The sequence below is a fragment of the Canis aureus genome, chromosome 4, assembly GCF_053574225.1.
Source record: "Canis aureus isolate CA01 chromosome 4, VMU_Caureus_v.1.0, whole genome shotgun sequence".
Classification (NCBI taxonomy): domain Eukaryota; kingdom Metazoa; phylum Chordata; class Mammalia; order Carnivora; family Canidae; genus Canis; species Canis aureus.
This window is the reverse complement of record NC_135614.1, coordinates 6,433,208-6,448,297: the sequence shown is the minus strand read 5'-3', so window position 1 is coordinate 6,448,297 and position 15,090 is coordinate 6,433,208. Positions and strand designations below refer to the sequence as shown.

General features: G+C 44.5%; 1 long non-coding RNA gene across 6 annotated transcripts in view; it reads right to left on the bottom strand.

Annotated features, from left to right (window-relative positions):
- The window catches only part of LOC144312107 (uncharacterized), a 38,229-nt gene that overhangs the window by 22,655 nt on the left and 484 nt on the right, over positions 1–15,090 (bottom strand). For all 6 annotated transcript variants that reach the window (XR_013377545.1, XR_013377544.1, XR_013377546.1 and 3 more), the window contains exons 2-3: positions 14,939–14,986; positions 173–273 (exon numbers count right to left, since the gene is read on the bottom strand). This is a non-coding gene — a long non-coding RNA (uncharacterized LOC144312107). The remainder of the gene's footprint in view (positions 1–172; positions 274–14,938; positions 14,987–15,090) is intronic.

Here is a 15,090-nt window from a genome sequence, read left to right as displayed (position 1 = left end):
GAAATTGAAGCTTTGGAAGTTTATCCCACTACTGTGACAGGGAAACTAACTGTCCATCAACACTGGCACCGTCCCGGCCATAGCACAGAATTCTCACTGGGATTACCTCTCCCTGTTCTCCAGTCAATGGAATGTGTCACTTCAGGCTAATGTAAGCTTAACTTTCTCTCACCTTCAGTGCAGAGATCTTCAAGGGCCTAGGAGACCGCAGAGCCACAAGCTGGAAGGAGCCTGGGTTCCTGCATCATCACCTGAGGATGGTCACCCATGAACCTGAACAGGACGTAACCATCAGTGTTAAGGCTCTGGTGCTGGAGGCTTTATTTGCTACTGCTGCTACCGTTCCCCTAAGTAATGCAACAAGCAAAAGGAAGTGCTAGAATGCCGTTAGATTTCAAAGAATAGAGGGGAGGGCCAGGGCACCAAGGCCATTCGCTTTCGAAGTACCCTCCCTTGCCACCATGCTGAAGTACTCCCAAACCATCCTATGTACTCAGTGTTCTGTGATGTCAGCCAGTCACCTGCTCAAAGTGGGGTCCAGGGACCCAAGCCAAGTGGACAAACAAAAGTGGTCAGTGCAGGTAGCACCCCAACCGTGCAACACCTCCCAGTGATCTTTCTCTACACGAAGGATGACCTGAGGGTGGGGATGACCTCCCAGACAGGCTGCCACAGCCAGCAGTACATCAGCAGTGTCATCAGGAATCATTACTCCAGGGAAGGCTCTGATCTCAGGTTCCCTTCCCATCACCTGCCTCAGCACCTGCTCTGCATCGGCTGACACAGAAAGCACTGCGCTTCCAGCCAGTCTGCCTCCAGGAGGCTGTGGGGCCTGGTCAGTGACAGCCTTCTTGACAACCCCTTCCCACACTGCCCCGATCCCTTAGTCCTTGTCTAGTCACAGGTGAAGGGGTGTGATGAGGCCCCAAGAATCTGAGGAGGTGGCTGTCTAGTCCAAAAGGGACTGGGGATGTGGCGGTCAGGATCAGAGCTCCAAAAATATTCTACATTTTTGAAGATGTCTTATCCCCAGCATGACGGGTGGCCCAGAAAGATCTGTTGTCCAGGGCGGGGCCTTGTACTGAGCTGTGGGGAGCTGGAAAGCCAACATCTTTGAGGAACATGGAATGCTGCTTCAATTATAGGCTTAGTCTTTGGCTTATTTGTCCAGACATGGTCCCTGCAAGTACAAAAGCAACGTGCACTGATAACCATACAAATAAAAGGAAAGAAGAAAGAAGAACTGCGAGGATTCCTTGATGACATTTGTGGGCATCCAGACAGGAAGTATCAACCCCTGCTCTGTTCATAAGCCCCTGCTCTGGCGGACCGCACGGCTTCCCTGCACCCTCTCTGAGAGCAGTGCGCTGGTGATGGACTTCACATCTGTGCAAGGCCCCAGAGGAGTCATGGAGAATCACGTCACCTTCCACTGCGTGACTTCCATGAAGACAGCATGGCTGGCTGGTGGTCAGAAAACAGAAGTGAGGCCCAAGCCCCAGAGACAAAGGAAGAACTGCCCACTCAAAACCAATCAGAGTCCGTTGGGGAATGAAACAGCATGCTTATGTGGTAAGCCTGTAGAGAGTCTATTTTCTAATGTTTTCCAAGACCTCAGCTTATTAGGGGTTTTGTTATTGTTGTTGTGCGTGTGTGTGTTTTTTTTAATAAAATCCTACTCAAGAAAATGTTACACAGAGGCCCTGTTATAACAATTGCTTCACAAGCGCAGCATCACATTCTCAGAGACAATATTAACATTTAACCATATTAGAGAACCAATAGATAACAAATATCCTGAAAATTCACGTAGTTAATTTCCTCTTTCAATGCTAAGTGTTTCACTGATACATCCAGAAGACTCCACAACATTTGTTAAGAACAAAGTGATGTTATTTTAGGAGAAAACAACTAATTTTTTTAAAAGAAGAAAAACATTTATTTTTCCTTTCTAGTTTTTTTTTAAGATTTTTTTTATTTATTCATGAGAGACACAGAGACACACACAGAGAGAGAGAGACAGAGACACAGGCAGAGGGAGAAGCAGGCTCCATGCAGGGAGCCCAACATGGGACTGGATCCCGGGTCTCCAGAATCACGCCTTGGGCTGAAGGCAGCGCTAAACAGCTGAGCTACTCAGGCTGCCCACCTTTCTAGTTTTTAAAAAAAATTTTAAATATTTTTAAAAGATTTTACTTATTTATTTAAGTGAGAAAGAGTGAGACCACAGAAGTAGGGGGGGAGCTACAGAGGGTGAGGGAGAAGCAGACTCCCTGCTGAGCAGGGAATCTGACATGGGGCTCCATCCCAGGACCCTGGAATCATGCAAGCCAAAGGCAGATGCTTATCCAACTGAGCCACCCAGGCTTCCCCCATTCTAGTTTCTTAAAGAACTAGGTAGTTGGGGATATTTCTTGATTAAGTAGCTTGCATGGATGCATTTAATAGTGGTATCATTTTCTGGTTTCTAGCAACATAATTTTCAGTATGTTGATTGACTAAATATCCTGACAATGGATATCTCCTCCAGTTTGTAGGAGATATTCACATTTTGTTCCAGGCTCTTTTGTAGGCACTGAAGATCCAGGACTGATCAGATCAGCCCTTGTAGAGCTTATATCCTGGTGGAATAAAGAAGTGAACCCCAAGAAACTGAGCCCCTTGTTCATGGCATGAAGCTGCCATGTTGACTCCTACTCAATAGACCAGACTTGCTGTAAGGTATAAAATTCAGGCTGCTGACTATCTAGGTGCCCCAGAAACACAGTGGGAAACCTGAACCAGCCATCCTCATGACTTCAGGCCTTTCCCTAACTCCAGTGAGACAAGCCAAAATGTTTCAGCTCCCAACATAGGGCAGATCTCAAATGTAACATGTGCTCAGAAGCAGTCGGTGAGATATTGACCCTTTGACGAGTGCCTGATTGTTTCCAGAGGAAAGATTTTAGACAGTCCGGTTCAGAGCACATGTCTGGAGAGGAGTCCCCAGGGCCTGGGCTTCTGGCAGGCATCTGAGCTGAGAGACTTACAGGGCTTGCTATGTGCTCACATGTGAAGCATTGTGAGACATGCAACCTGTGGAAGCCAGCAGGTCTTTCCACAGAGCCACCACACGCTATCCACCTGCAAGCTGCTAACTTCACCCCACCACCCCCTGAGAAGGGAGGCTAGGACATGTTTTCAGGCAGTGGCAACCTCTTAAGGCTATAATCATGTCAATCAACTTGATTTAACTAATATCACAACATTGTGATGGAGTCTTCAAGAAAAGATACTAAAATGGTCGTGTTATTGTAGAGCTGAGCCCATAATGGAAAGTTAACCGTCTTACTCTGGGCCAAGCCAAGTGATGAGTCAGTCAATGACAGGGTGGACATTTTCTCTTCAGTAAGTCGTATTTCCTTCGATTAAAAAGGTAATGGATAAACCAGACACAAAACGACAAATGCTGTAGGATTCCACTTATATGAGGTCCCTAGAGGCATTAAATTCATAGAGACAGAGAGTAGACCAGTGGCTACCAGGGGCTGAGGGAGAGAGGGGCGTGGGGATTTAGTGTTGAATAAAGCAGAGTTTCAGTTTGGGAAGATGAAAAAGTCCTGGAGATGGATGGGAATGAGGGCGGCACAACAGTGCAAATGTACTCAAAGCCACTAAAAAATGGGTAAGAAGGTAAATTTCTATTATGTATGTTTTATCACAATAAAAAAAAAAGTGGTAGGACTACTCATTCTGATTCTTTAATTAGATCATTTGAAGATTAATTGCATTCCATTTAGCATTTTCCTTCTGTATATGTGCTGGCCTTTCTACAAGGCATTAAACAGAGATTCTTAAGGACAGGGACTATTTATCATTTATCATTTGAGCCCCACAGCACCCGTTCAAAGCCCTAATACATAATGCCGGATGAGTGTTATTTGAAAGAAAAAAAACAAAGAGTGAACACAGGGACCCAGAATTGCCTCATCAGCAAAGGCCAGGCCCCTGCACTGTGTTTTTCCTAAAAGCATGTTCGCAGAATAGTAACCACAACAAAAACTGTGGACATTACTGAGTATTTTTCATTCAGAGTAATTAAGATTTCCAAACCAAAAAAAAAAAAAAAAAAACAGCAACATTAAGTACACATCTGTAGTCATATTGAAAGTTTCCTGCCTACATTTCCCACAAAGCCCTCCTCACTCCACTCTAAGAAGAGGGAGGACTGATGAATGAATGAATAAATGAATGACTTTCCTTCCTGGTCCAGGGGGCTAGATTGTCCCCATCCAGATAGCAGAACCTTCCATGCAGAGAGCCTTATTCGCCCCTAGAGAGGTAAAGGAACCATCTAAAGTTTGTCTGGTGTCAATGTCCCTTTCCGGGGCAGCTCCTTCCTCTGGGTAAGACAGGAAGTGATCACCAGCTGCCCTCCCGCTGACTCAGCCATGAAACCTTTACAGTAATCTGACTTCATGGCTCTGGTGCTTCCCTGGGCAAAGAGTTTCTCATTTTCTGGTAAAGTAGATCTCTAAGGCGCGGGAAACTCAACAGGAAGGAACAACAGAAAGAGATGTTTGCATTATTCAAAACCAGAGAGCATGCATGGCACAGGGAAACCAAAATACCTTTTTCCTCGGTTCGCTTTTCAATGCTGAGCAACCCTCCCAGTGTCCTCAAATTCCTAAGATTCTTTTTTTTTTTTGAAACATGTCACATTTTGGTACTAAATAAATCCAACCATTTGTGCACTCTAGTCATTTTTAGCAAAGCGTACATTAGCTGTTTTCTCTGCAGAACAAAACCAAAACCTCATCTAAATTAAAAGCTGCATATGAAAATAAGGGAATCTTCTGGTTAGTGCAGCAGAATTGCCATGAGTTTGGCCAGGGTTCCTGGCCAACTTAGCCATTTTTTTTGGTGACATTAGGTACATTCACCCTATTGTGCAACCCTTACCACTATCCATCTCTAACAACTAGGGAGATCTCAAAATATGTAATCATAGTGAGAAAGCTTTTTCTGGGCTCAGAAATTCAGAATGACATTCAGAATGACAGAAACTACCATTTGTGGCATTATCATGGAGGAGAATCTGAAAAACCTCCGGCCACAAAATACCTAGATATGCTGTACAAAAATAACAAACATGGTTTAAAAGCACAGCTGAGATCAGTAAAGGAAATCCCTGAGGGCAACTAGCAGGCTGAGCACCGGAGCAGGTGCTGACACTTTGGCTGCTGGTGCAGTGGGAGCTCTGGCAGGGAAAAAAAAAGTCACCTTGAGTTTCATAACCTCAGGCCACACTGCACACAGCCCTGGGGTTTAAACTGACACACCTGTATGGTCTGAGAACTCTCAGCCAATTAATTAACATGAAAACAGTCCCAATCTAGTAATACCACAGGGGCACTTGATGCAGCAAATGAGAAGTTTCTCTGTGGTGACAGATCCTTAACCCTGGCCACTCAAGATTCCCATCATGAATGTTCTTGGAAATAGAAGCTCACAATCAAAAACTACAAAATGCTTCAAGGGACATGAGCACAAAGAATCAGAGTCAACAGACACAGTAGACGGCATGGGTCATATCAAAAACATTGGATAATTAAACTATCAGAAGGGGCTAAAAATTTTGGTTAAGATAATTTAAAAATGTGAAAGGGAGAATCAAAATTATGAGCAAATAATCAGACTCTGCTAAAAAAAAAAAAAAGACAAGGCCTATTTGAAAAAGGACCAAATATAAGTTCTAGAAATGAAATGTATATCATTAAAAACAGAAATCTAATGAGTGGGTTTTACAATAAGATTAGACAGCTAAAGAGAGACCTGTGACCCAGAAAATGGTTTGGAAGGAGATCACCTGGAGGACAGCACAAAAAGACAAAGTGATTTTCAAAGTGAAAGAGAAGTTAAAGACACGGAAGATAAACAAGAAGCTCTAATGTGCATCACACAGGAGCTCTGGAAAGACTGGAACAAGAGGCAATATTTTAAAGATAGGGGCTGAAAACTCTCTAGGATGAAAATCAGACCGAGGAAGCAAAATTGACTTGAAATAAGATACACAAAACCAGACACATTGTAAGGAAAAAGTGTGCCAAAGGGTGAAACCAAGGGTGGGGGTAGACTTTGACAGTAGACTTTTCAGTAGTGCCAATAGAAGCCAGTAGTCGGTGGAATCTTTTCAAAGCACTGAGAGATACAGGATGATCTTACCCCATTTACAAGCTAAAAATAGCAAAGGAACAAAGTCAGGCTAAGTCATAGATCACGCTTAGGGTTAGTCATAAAAAGTTCCTCTGTAGGAATGACAGACTTCATGGGAGTGTGATCTGTACAGTTGCAGAGTCCCCATTGGTGGCCCAATGTTCTGCTGTCACCAGCTTGAAATTCCTCATATCAAAGAGGGAAGGACTCCTGCAGTTCTAGTTTCCACTGGACCCTACAAATTATACAGCTGCTCCTGTATGCAGGCCCTGAAGACTGCATACAGGATTGCACTCAGAAGCAAGCAGGAAACATCCTATCCAATGTGTGGTCAAGTTCATTAAAACAAAGCAAACATCATGAGAGAAAATCTAAGTCTTGTAGTTTGAAAGACAGAAAAAAAAAAGGATTTATGCAAATAGATTTGACAGTTTTTCAATTGCAAGCATTTAAGTCCTTTGTACATGGGGACAAAAGGGGAAACCAAGCTCTGTCAGTGATGGCATCAGAAAAGAGTATGATAAATCACCAATAAGCAAACACCTGTTAAGCCTGGTGACTTGCACAATGCACCCAGGAGCTGAACAAAAAAGAGTGGATAGAGGGATAGAGCCTATGGCGGTGGAAAGAAATATATCTTTCTCGAACACATCCATAGAAGCACTCCACAGCCTCACTGGTGAAGTCTAGATATTAGTCCAATCAGACACAGTAATCCTAATCAAAACAATCTAGAGGAAGTCTCTCCTCTGCTCCTTCAGATTGTAATAGGTAATGACGAGGAAAGGCTGCTTTAAAAATTGTCATGATGAATCTCATTATTTAATTCTTTCATTATCAGAAGATTCTGGTAATATCAGAAAGTGCTTTAAAAGGCAGGAAAATGTAGCAATACTGGTATGAAGCTACCTGATTCATTATTTTTTCAAAGGCTCAAGTTTAAAGCCTCAAATGATAGTGGGCTCTCTCCATTAAAATAGGTTTTCACTATTACCCTGACTTCTGAAGAAATGCAGAGTTAATTAAACCACATGCTTTGTATATTCAGCCATCTTGTTCCCTTAGACCAAAAAAAAAAAAAAAAAGTATCAAACCTCTAATAGAAAGTACCATTTTTGGACTAACAATTCAGAGTCACAAAATAGATAGCCTCGTAATGTCAGAATTAAAATGGAAACTCTTCTTCTGTAGTTTCTGAGGTTATGTGGGTGGGATGGAGAACGATGGTGAGCCACGGTGAAGTGGTAGATGGGAGAGAGACACACACATGCAGACAGACACGGAGACAGAGAGAGAATGATGGCTGCAAGTCTATACTGGGTCCTGGGGGCCATGTCTATAGTTTTTCATCTGGAGATAGTTTTTTGGGGAATGGCTTACGACAGTCCTTGTGGAGGCAGAAAGTGAAAATTTTCTAGGATATGAAACTACCAAGCACTGGTAAAGAACCTAATTGGATATAAATGCTGATCTTCAGCCAGCTGTCCTCCCACTGGAAGGGGGGAGTGCAGAGGGCCCTTTGGAAGCCTTTCACAAAAATTTAACTCTTTGCTGGTCCAAGACACTCCCTCCCAGATGGAATCTTTGTGGGGGTGGATGGGAGGGATGAGTCCAGAAGGAAGGCTCCCAACTGGCCGCACCCAAGCATCCCAGAGTCCACACACATCTGTGTTTCTCCTTCCTTCTCATTCCTTCTGAGGAATGGCTCTCTTGACAGGTTTCTTTCCCTCCCAGGACAAGCTATGGGGGGAGGTGGGGATGTTCACACATAAGAGTTTAAACAGAGATGCCTAAGATCGGGACTTGCCTGAAGACACAAAGAATGGCCTTCTCACCACAGCTTCCGCCTAGATTTTTAAGCCGCCTCTTCCTTTAAAAATTCCTCCAGTTGGCTTTGATGGCCAAATGTCCACTCCTTCCTCTTTCAGCCTTTGCAGGCATCTTGAGTAAACAACGACACTATGATCCAGCATGTGCTTCTCTGTATGCTTTGGGGATGTACATTTTGTGGAAATAAAAAAGAGAGAACCTGTCCCTGCTGGTTTCCCATGCAAGGAAGTCGAAGGTTTGGCAGTGGTTTGCTTGTTGATTTCTAGCCCGATGGCCCTGATGAATCACACGGATGGGTCCTTTCATCAGGATGAGCACACCACCTTTGCTAGTCCAGTGAATCGGACCTGATTAAAATACAAGGTGAACACACAGCAAAAATGCTAAGAGGAAGAGAAAGAGAACATGACTGGGTACAATGGGCCATTAAGACAATGAAGACAAAGGGAAGGAGGAAGGAAGATTTTACTGGAGGTACAGTCTAGAAGGGTCTCTGTCTAACCCCCTTCTCCCCTACAGGTCCTGCTGTGAGGACAGCAAACCAAGGACTAAAGCATAGCTCAGAACAAGCAGCCAAAGTTTCCAAGTCAATATCTTTTAAAGATCTGATGCACAGTGCACAGAGGACATTTTTTCAGAACACGGTACAGGTATACAGGAGATATTTGAACACTTCCAGAACATTGCTCGTAGTACAGATCAAATAGCAAGTTCACCCTCACATTGATTCCTTATTTATATTTAGTATATTTATTGAATGTGCCTCTTGCATTACAGTCCATGGGCCTGTAAGAGGAATGATAGTTTGTTTGTTTTTTTTAAATGGGCAGTCCCTGCTCTTAGGACTCATTATCTGAAAATGCATGCCAATGCAAGAGGCAGAGTATTGCCTGCCTGCCATTAGACAGCTTTACTTGCATATATAAAGAACTAGAAAAATGTGGGAATGGTTAAGATGCAGGCCTCACCCAATGATCAAGTATACGCAATGGAAGAAGTATAAACCCCCCATCCCCTTGCCCCCAGTGAGGGCATCCATGAAGGGGGCATCCACTTTCCCCTTGCAGAGCCAAATGCAAAATGAAAATGCAGGTCCTTTTTTCCAAAGTTATTAAGAATTTCAAGACAGCAACAGCAGAGCATCAAGGGCCCTTCTGAGCATGGGGCTCTTCTGAGCATGGAGCCTGCAGGCACAGGATGCACACCCATGAAGCCAGGCTGGCCTGTGGGACCTCACAGAAGCCACTCGCCCAGGGAATTACCTGAGATGCTCCCCTAACTTCACTGGCCTCCCAGTCTGGCTCACCCCACCCCCTCCAAACGAGTTTCTCCAGGAATCACTTGTCCAACATGTCACCTGCCCACAAATCCTCATCTGAAGGTCCACTTCTGGGACCCTGATCCAAGACAGGGCCTTGGACATGCTACGTTGAAACTTCAGTTTCCTCCATCTGTAAAAGTGGGAGGAAAACAGTGTCTTGTTGAGTGCTGGAGAAGCATGTGAGATAATGCATGAAAAGTGCTTAGCACCATGTCGGGCATCACGCATGCTCCATGAACACTAACTAGCTAACAGCATTTTTACTATAATGACCAACAAAAGTAAGTGCCCTTGCCTTCACAAAGCAACTATGAGTATGTAGAATCCTGCCTGTTCCCTCTTTCCCCAGCTCTGAATCCCACACCTGAGCCTGTGGTTCAAGTTTGATCGCTAGGATTTGACAAAGACAGAGGCATCTGAAAATGGAAGCAAGAGAAGTCTCTTTGACAAAATAATTAGAACAGAGTGAATCCAACATAAGGGTGCTCACAGCCCTAGCTTCCTTGGCCAAAATGAATTATGTTTATGATGAGATTTCTTGACAAGATCCTTCTAGAATTGCAAAGTGTCATCAACCCCGTAAGTTCTGCTGAAGCAGAGATGAATGCATGGCCACCATGGATAGCAGAGGTGGTTGGAAGAGAACATTCAGTGATTAGCATTCTCTTTATTGTCACCCACACTCCTGTCAACATTACAACTTAAGCAGACATCTTATTTGAAATCCTACATTTTCCCACACAAGAATTTCCCAAAAGCCATGATTGGCCTTCCTCTCCAGCACCTTAGACTTCTCTAAGCCAAGGTGGGATACTGGGATTGAGCCATTATGTAAAGAACACCCACATACTATTTGTGCTTTAGAAAATTCTCCATTCCCTGGAGAGTATATCCCTAAAATACACATTCAATCACAAAACCCCAGTGAGAGCCGAGACTCCAACCAAATCAAGACATGCTTAACCACTTAAAGCCTAACAAACAAAAGCAGGCTTCAGGACAGCAGAACTTGGTTTGACTTTATCAAATGTGTATTGATTGACCGGATTGGTCCTTGCTCTATGTGAGGTATCTAAGGAAACCAGAATATCTAAGACCCAGCCCAGCCATCAAGAAGTTCATTGGGGGATCCCTGGGTGGCACAGTGGTTTGGTGCCTGCCTTTGGCCCAGGGCGCGATCCTGGAGACCCGGGATCGAATCCCACATCGGGCTCCCGGTGCATGGAGCCTGCTTCTCCCTCTGCCTGTGTCTCTGCCTCTCTCTCTCTCTGGGACTATCATAAATAAATAAAAAAAAATTTTAAAAAAAAAAAAAAAAAAAGAAGTTCATTGGTTCATCCAACCGAGTCAGGGAAGCCCAACTTTTCTCAGACTTGCAAAGACTTGATTTTTGGATGACCTGTATGTGTCAAGTGACATGTGAATAAGGAATCACTTCTGCCCTTTGCCCTTTGTTTCTTGACTCCTGAGACAACATGTAGAAATGCCTGGCTGAAGCACAGTCCTCCCTGAGTATCTTGTAGCACTGTCCCCTCCCTCCCACCCAGGCACCCCCCTCACTGTTGCTGTTCAGATCAAGAGAACAGTCTTGGCATCCGTGGTGACTTCCTGGTGTATAGCAGGCAATGACTGACTTAATAAATGAATGAATCCATCGGTTCATTGGCCAGTCAACCTACCAACCAACAAAGATACTTGGAGTGCATTTTTCCCAAAGAAACAGCATGGGGGGTTGCCTGCTTGCCCACACACAGCCCAGGTGTTGCTCACTGCCAGGTGAGTATCCTCAAGGCAGTCCCACACCCTGATTCTACCATTAACACAGCAGAGGTGCAGCTGGGAATAACTGGTCCATTCCAATGCTCCTGTTTAACATGTTCCTCTCAAACGAACTCTGGGAGCGTGCATTCACACATAGCAGACTTGCTTAAAATATGGGTCCCTACCTGACTTTTCCTGGCCAAGGCTTGAGCAGAAGGAAATGCTGTGTTTTGAATTGGCAAAGCTTCAAGCTTTCTGTGAAGGTATCCCTGAGGTTTAGCAAGGGGCCTAGAGAGACAGCCAGACTCGCTGAGTGACAAATCTGTTTCATGGAGCAGCCTTGTTCAGAGGAAAACTTTGGGTTTCATTTGACTCTCGCCTGGAATAAGGTCCAAGTGCTTATCACCATAATGTGGCACTGAGGCAACTGTCCCCAGTTTGGAAAAGCTATTTTTCCCCTTTGATTTGCTTGTAAAGGCTGTTGTTGTAGCTAATTGGGGTGGGTAAATTATAGCCAAGGCCATTTGTAGGCTCCTCTCACAGGGCACTCTCAGATACCAGCAGAGCCCGTCAGAGGCTCTCCTGTCCCTGGAAGTACTTTCAGCTACTCCCTTGTGTCCTTGCTTGTCCACCAGTCCTTACACCATTCCCATAGCAGCCTTTTCTGTGTCTCACCAGAGGACTGGGATAGGACGCCCTCACCATCCCTGCAGATGAGGGCACCATCTCCGCAGATGAAATGGGTAAGTGCCAACTCCTGGCCATGACACTTCAGAAAATGTTTCTCTGTGAATAGCAAATTAGAAATGCTATGCCTACCATTCAGAGCTGTTGCAAGAATCATCACGTGCAAATTTCCAGCCCAACTCCTGGCATGACGTAAGTGTTTTGTATTATACACTGGAAGTGGTGGCATGCGGTAGGATGGATGAGCCTTCCTGCTGGAAGGAGGGACCTTATCCTTTCCAACTTACCAACCATGAGCATGTAGAGATCCGAGCCCAGGACCAGGGTCAGAATTTCTGAATTCTCAGATTCAACTCCTTTCTCACATGCCATGAGGATCACATAAGAGGTATCTGCATTACAGAAATCCTACAGAAGATTCTACTGTTCTCAAACACCTTTGTTTATGTTCTGGCCACCTGTTTACAGAACTCATTTGCCACTGAAGAATTTCATTACCGAGGCTCAGAAATACAACTTTTCCCCCTTGCATTCGGCAGGGTTCTCCAGAGGAATAGACCAACAGGGCATGTGCATAAAGAAAGTGATTTATTTTAGGGAGGGGGCTCACACAATTGCAGGCAAATCTGAAACCTGCAGGGCGGACTGACAAGCTGAAGACCCAGGGAAGAGTTACTTTTGCAGTCTCAAGCCTGGAGGCAGAAGTCCTTCTTCCTTGGGAGCCTCAGGTTTTCCTCCTAAGGCCTTCAACTGATTAGATGAGGCCCCCCAACATTATGATGGGTAATCTGTTTTCTTCAAAATCACTGACTTAAATGTTATTTATACCTAAAAAATATCTTCACAGTGACATCTAAACTAGTACTGGGGTACCATAGCCTACCCTGGCTCATACATAAAATTAGCCACTACATCCCTGTAGTATTTGTTTGTAATCCCTGTAGCTGAGTGAGGTTGATGTAGCTGTACAGAGGAATGAAGTGTAGGAGATGAGGTATAGAACCTTATAGGGCAAGACTTCTTTTAAAACATAAGCCCTTGGGATTCCTGGGTGGCTCAGTGGTTTGGCACCTGCCTTCAGCCCAGGGCGTGATCCTGGAGTCCGGGGATTGAGTCCCACATCGGGCTCCCTGCATGGAGCCTGCTTCTCCCTCTCCTGTGTCTCTGCCTCTCTCTCTCTCTTTCTCTCTCTCTCGGATAAATAAAATATTTAAAAATAAAAATAAAATAATAAAACCTAAGCCCTCATTGACTGTAAGTTACTAGAAAGGAAGAGCCATGCTGGATTGGATTCTCATCTCCACTGCCAAGCCCAGGGCACCTGAGAGATGTTTCATGAATAGTAAGTACATCCTAGACTCTAGATCCAAATGGCCTGGACACCATTCCAGCTCTCCAATAGACTGGCTGTGTGATCTTGTTCTGGTTATTTAACCTCTCTGTGCCTCATTTTCTTATGTGAAAATAGGAATAATAAAGTGAGAACAATAATTGGTATGAGGATTAAAAATAAATTAGTATTTGTAAAATGCTTGCACCAATGACTAGGTGTTTGGGTTGGGTTTTTTTTTTTAAAGATTTATTTATTTATTTATTTATTTATTTATTTATTTATTTATTTATTTATTTATGAGAGACACAGAGAGAAAGGCAGACACACAGGCAGAGGGAGAAGCAGTCTCCATGCAGGGAGCCTGATGTGCGACTTGATCCCAGGACTCCAGGATCAGGCCCTGGGCTGAAGGCGGCGCTAAACCGCTGAGCCACCTGAGCTGCCCCTAGGTATTTGTTAATAGAATACAACTCTTCTCCAGCTGTGGACCACAGATGATACATCATTGCTTATTTTGTTGCAATCCTCACCAGTTTGAGCCTATTCCCATCAAGCTTGATGGAAGGTCCTTGCATCCCCTAATCCACAACAAGAGTATAAGGGTGCAACACATGGCTGCTTGGTTCTGAGCACACCTGCTTGCTCACACACAGCCCAGGTGTTGGTCACAAAATGCTGCCATGCTGCTATGGAATTCTGCCCAGACACAAGATCCTCACAAGCTGTAACTGCTTCCAATCACTGGAGAGAGCAGAGCACAGTGTTTTCTAAAGATTTCCTTTATCTTTGCAAGGAATGTAGAATAAATGAGCTCCTCTCTGGATGGCCATTTTCCCTATCTCCAAAATTTGAATTTTCTGAAGGGTGGTGTTGGACCTAGCCTATTGAGCTTCTCCTATAGAGGCTGAATATTTAATTCAGCATGATTTTATTAGTAATGGTGGTGAGAATAATGGGGCTGGCTTCCCCCATCCACATTAGATTCAACCCAGCTTAGAAGCCAAAGGGGGTATCATCATGATAATAATGATGATGAGGAGGAGGATATTAAAAATGTTTTTATTTCTAGTATTCTAAAACACCTTTGAGTAGGATGATAACAGAGCACCAAGGACCCTTGGTTATTAGATGCAAAAGGAAATTCAAACTCTAAAAGTATACAATGAGCTCAAGTACCTTTAAAATTCCCTCAACTTGATTTGAGTGATTCCTGAGTTTCTAGTTCTTCCAAAGACACTGCTGAGTAACTGACACAGCTGGCTGGAGGACCCTTTGGTTGTGATGTGGAAGAAGAAGGGAGAGAGTGCCCACAACAATGTCTCCCTATTATACCCCTTGGGGAAAATGTCAGCTTTGCTCCACTGCTGGGCCCTCCAACACGGCGCTGGTTGTGGCAATGGGTTGGAGGACCAGACTGGGCTGGGCAGGTTATAGAATCACCTTTGCAACTGCCTTAGCTCTCTCTCAGTCTTGAGCTCCTCTGAGCTTTCAATTCCCAATAACACCCTTCAGTGGGACCCCTCAGATCCACTAGGATCCAGTAGGAGCAAAAGTAGCAGGAGTGAGGTGGGGGCAGGGCAGGGAGTCAGGAGGTGCTGCCAATTCAACACCCCCAGGATGGGGGATAATGAGAAACAGAATGGACCTGTCCAGACAACACAGACTCTTTCACAGTAGAATTCATTCTTCAAACCAAAATGTAATGGGAGCAACATAGGTGAAGGCAGAGCTGTTTTCATTAAAGCAAGGGGAAGAGGGACTCCAGAGCTCCGCTCTTGTTCTCCTCCCTGGACCCAGCATCAGTCACTTACCAGCCAAATGGCCTTAGGCACGGTGATTGCCCCTCCGAGCCTTCATTCCTACCAGTAGAACAGAGAGGTTTCAGAGGACTTGTTTAGAGGATTACATAAAATGACATACAAATGGCACCAAGCATTATGCACAAGTACTTGCTAACAGCTCC